We start from the raw sequence: 4,488 nt of genomic DNA on the forward strand, positions 1-4,488 counted from the left end.
CACATCCAGCAACTCACACACAATACCTCATCATCATTATGTGTATTAATTGCATAGACATTGAGGAAAGGGGTAACCTTCCGATTGGGGGGCTTTAAAAGAGGTCTTTAAAAAGGTTTCTTCTCTGCATATGACAAACAAGGGTTAATGTTGTCTTAACCTATTTTTATTTCTTCTTTGTTTTTTCTACACCCGCTAAAAGTGCTTTCATAGTTTTTTTAAGTTGTCCAGTGTTAGTTGAGAATGTTAATGAATGTATTTTAAGAAAAAACAATTATGTTTAAAAATAAAGATTGTTAATTAGTGAGAGCAAGAGTCTTTATTAGAGTGAAAAGGATAATGTGATTAAAATGTGGTTACTTTTTCTGAAATAATTCAGTGGAAATTAGGTCATGGTGAGTAACTTTTGCTGTCTCAATTAAGAGATCACAACACCCATAATATCTTACTCGCCTACCACTCAGCTCATTGGGACCCAAATAGAAGACATAAATAGGGTTGACCTGTAAAAGGCAATCCCCCCTGTAGAAAAAAAGTACTGGGATGGACATAATTTTGTGGAAAAAGGAAGACCTGTGTTTTTTCTTAGGAAGAGGAGAAAAATCAAACATACCGCAGGCAGCCATACATTGAAAAGGAAAATGCAGGACAATTTACCAACTTGGACGCTAGGGGTAGCTCCATACCAGTCTATAAAATCATGAGCGGTACATAGGTTGCCACCATACATGAATTGAACAGTGAAAATGTCAGTTTTGGTCACGAATTGGGAGTGTTTTCATCTCTTTTCTGACCAGGAATACAAGATTTGCTAATGTTGGTAAATTCTTCAGATTTCTGGAAGGGAAATTTTCAGCCATCTTTCCTGGCCAGATTTGATCCTGAAGAGGATGCTGTTAATGGTCTACCCACATACAGTGGTGCCTCGCATAGCGAGGTTAATTGGTTCCAAAAAAAACATCGTTATGGGAAAACATCGTTAAGTGAAACGTGTTTTCCCATAGAGATGCATTGAAAACCGGATAATCCGTTCCAATAGGAATGGATTATCCGGTTTTCTCCCCCACTATCGGGCGCAGCCCTTTGGGAGAAGCCTCGGGGGAGGGGGGGAAGACGGCATCGGCTCCTGCCTTCTCCCCCACCACCTGGCTTCTCCCAAAGGGCTGCCCCGACTGTGCTTGCAGCAGCGGAAGAGGTGCCCGGTGGAGGAGAAGGCAGGAGCCGATCTGTCATTTCTCCTCCACCGGGCACCTGCTGCTGCAAGCACAGTCGGGGCAGTCCTTTGGGAGAAGCCGGGCTGCTCCGAAGAAAGGCAGAAGCCCATCCGATCTCCCCTCGCAACCATCGGGAGCAGCGGGAGAAGCTGCCCGGTGTGGAGGGGGGGGAGATCGGATGGGCTTCTGCCTTTCTTCGGAGCAGCCCGGCTCCTCCCAAAGGGCTGCCCCGAAGTTGCTTGCAGCAGCGGAAGAGGTGCCCGGTGGAGGAGAAGGCAGGAGCCGATCTGTCATTTCTCCTCCACCGGGCACCTCTTCTGCTGCTGCAAGCACAGTCGGGGCAGTCCTTTGGGAGAAGCCGGGCTGCTCCGAAGAAAGGCAGAAGCCCATCCGATCTCCCCTCGCAACCATCGGGAGCAGCGGGAGAAGCTGCCCGGTGTGGAGGGGGGGGAGATTGGATGGGCTTCTGCCTTTCTTCGGAGCAGCCCGGCTTCTCCCAAAGGACTGCCCCGACTGTGCTTGCAGCAGCAGAAGAGGTGCCCGGTGGAGGAGAAATGACAGATCGGCTCCTGCCTTCTCCTCCACAGGGCACCTCTTCCGCTGCTGCAAGCACAGTCGGCCATGCCTCCCACCCTTCTCAAGCCGCAGGAGGTGGGTGGTGGGTGGGAGGCATAGCCGGACTCCTCGCCAAGCACCGCGGCTCCGATCCGATCTGAGCCGCGGTGCCTGCCAAGGAGTCCGGCTATGCTTCCCACCCCCACCCGCACCTCCTTCGGCTTGAGAAGGGGGAGGCATGGCCGGACTCCTCGCCAGGCACCGCGGCTCCGATCCGATCTGAGCCACGGTGCCTGCCAAGGAGTCCGGCTATGCTTCCCACCCCCACCCCCACCTCCTTCGGCTTGAGAGGGGTGGGAGGCATGGCTGGACTCCTCGCCAGGCACCGCGGCTCCGATCCGATCTGAGCCGCGGTGCCTGCCAAGGAGTCCGGCCATGCCTCCCCCTTCTCAAGCCGAAGGAGGTGGGGGTGGGGGTGGGAAGCATAGCCGGACTCCTTGGCAGGCACCGTGGCTCCGATCGGATCGGAGCCGCAGTGCCTGGCGAGGAGTCCGGCCATGCCTCCCCCTTCTCAAGCCGAAGGAGGTGCGGGTGGGGGTGGGAAGCATAGCCGGACTCCTTGGCAGGCACCGTGGCTCCGATCGGATCGGAGCCGCAGTGCCTGGCGAGGAGTCCGGCCATGCCTCCCCCTTCTCAAGCCGCAGGAGGTGCGGGTGGGGGTGGGAAGCATAGCCGGACTCCTTGGCAGGCACCGCGGCTCCGATCCGATCGGAGCCGCGGTGCCTGGCGAGGAGTCCGGCCATGCCTCCCCCTTCTCAAGCCGAAGGAGGTGCGGGTGGGGGTGGGAAGCATAGCCGGACTCCTTGGCAGGCACCGCGGCTCCGATCCGATCGGAGCCGCGGTGCCTGGCGAGGAGTCCGGCCATGCCTCCCCCTTCTCAAGCCGCAGGAGGTGGGGGTGGGTGGGAGGCATGGCCGGTCTCCTTGGCAGGCACCGCGGCTCAGATCGGATCGGAGCCGCGGTGCCTGGCGAGGAGTCCGGCCATGCCTCCCACCCTCCTCAGGCCGTGGGGGGAGGGTGGTGGGATCCATCCGGATCCCCCCACCCTCTCCCCGCGGCTTGGATCCCACCCGCGGCAGGCTACCCCATGCATGGTCGGACTCCTGAAAGTCCGACCATGGCCGGGGAAGCCAGCCGCGGGGAAGGGGAATCCCAGCGGTGGCCTCGGAAGGACCCTTCGGAAGGGTCCTTCCGAGGCCACCGCAGGCATTTTCCCCCAGCTGAGCTGCGGGAGCACTCCTTCGGAGGCTCCCGCCGCTCAGCTGGGGGAAAATGGTGCCTATGGGGAAAACATCGCAAAGCGATTTTTCCCCATAGGCAACATCGTTATACGATCGCAAAAGCGATGGCAAAAATGCCATCGCTATGCGAATTCATCGTTAAACGGGGCACTCGTTATACGAGGCACCACTGTACATGTTGAAAGATTAAGGGGAAAAAACTTTTTAAAGAAATAAAAAGTGTGAAAACCTAATTCAGTGGCAGCAAGCCTGAATGCCAGAAATTCAAATAAAAAAACCCTGATCCTTCATGGACAAACCTTGTTTCGCTTTTCTCCATGATCTGGTGTCAAGTTCTTCGCAAGCCGAATATGAAAAGAGGTGGTGGTGGTAAATTTGGACGACCCCAGGTTGAGTGAGGGGGGAACCAAAGTGAAATAAAATTCATGAAAAGCACCAGAGAAGCAAGTTTGTAGAACGAAGCAATGTTTTAAGAGCAAGCCTACATCAGAATACACTTGTTAGTCGGGTCATGAGAACTTGAGGATGAGATTAGACCAGGGGTCTCAAACATGTGGCCCGGGGGCCATTTGCGGCCCCCCAGATGAGTTTGTGGCCCTCCCCTTGCCTGCCCCCCCAAAGCGCCCACACATCCTCTGCTGTCAAGAGTTTAAAAAAAGCCTTGCCTCGATCGCCAGCTCTCTCCCAAGACAGCACCTCTTGCACCCTCCATCCAGAACTGCAGCCTGCCAGCCAGCCCACCTGTCTGTCGGCTAAGAAAACTCCTAGGCAGCTTTCTCGGGCTCTTGCTCCGCTTGGCGGAAAATCTGATGCGGCCCAGCCTCACCCAGACTCTGCCTCTAGCAGCCCCCAGGTAAATTGAGTTTAAAACCCCTGGATTAGACCCAGGGAAAGATGTCACAACTGTCCTTCCGCAAACACTCTTGGGGATTAAATGTTCGGCAGGAACTAACTTCATTTTACAATAAAAGCTGCTCAGCACTGGAATGGCCTCCATCAAAAAAGTGGTGGACTCTCCTCCTGGTTTTTAAACAATTTTTCAATTACATTCCTTGTCCTGCCTTTCCTCCCATGTGAGCTCGAAGCCACATACAGGACTGTACATAGCTTTTCCTCCTTGCCTCTTAATCTTCACAACACCCAACCCTGTGAGGTAGAGCAGTTTTATGTGTTTTAAGTTTATTTAATTTTAAGCTTCATAGCTAAAGATTAGATCATACCCGTTTTCTTAAACGTGGTGGTTGTGAGATACACAAATAAGACCTCAGGAGATGGTGTTTATCATAAAGCCTCCAACATAAAGGGTGTGTAATTCCTTCCTAAATTTCTCTCTCCACCCCCCTTCCCCCGTGGAAGGAGAACCCGCTTTGCCACTTTTTAAATAGGGAAACTACAAAAGATTTAAAACTCGAAAACAA

The 4,488-nt window shown here is 53.7% G+C and overlaps 1 protein-coding gene across 1 annotated transcript in view; it reads right to left on the bottom strand.

Annotated features, from left to right (window-relative positions):
• MOB3A (MOB kinase activator 3A) overlaps window positions 1-4,488 on the bottom strand; it is a 337,768-nt gene that overhangs the window by 291,659 nt on the left and 41,621 nt on the right. The gene's annotated exons all lie outside the window — the stretch shown is intronic.

This window comes from Pogona vitticeps, chromosome 7 (genome assembly GCF_051106095.1).
Source record: "Pogona vitticeps strain Pit_001003342236 chromosome 7, PviZW2.1, whole genome shotgun sequence".
Lineage (NCBI taxonomy): Eukaryota > Metazoa > Chordata > Lepidosauria > Squamata > Agamidae > Pogona > Pogona vitticeps.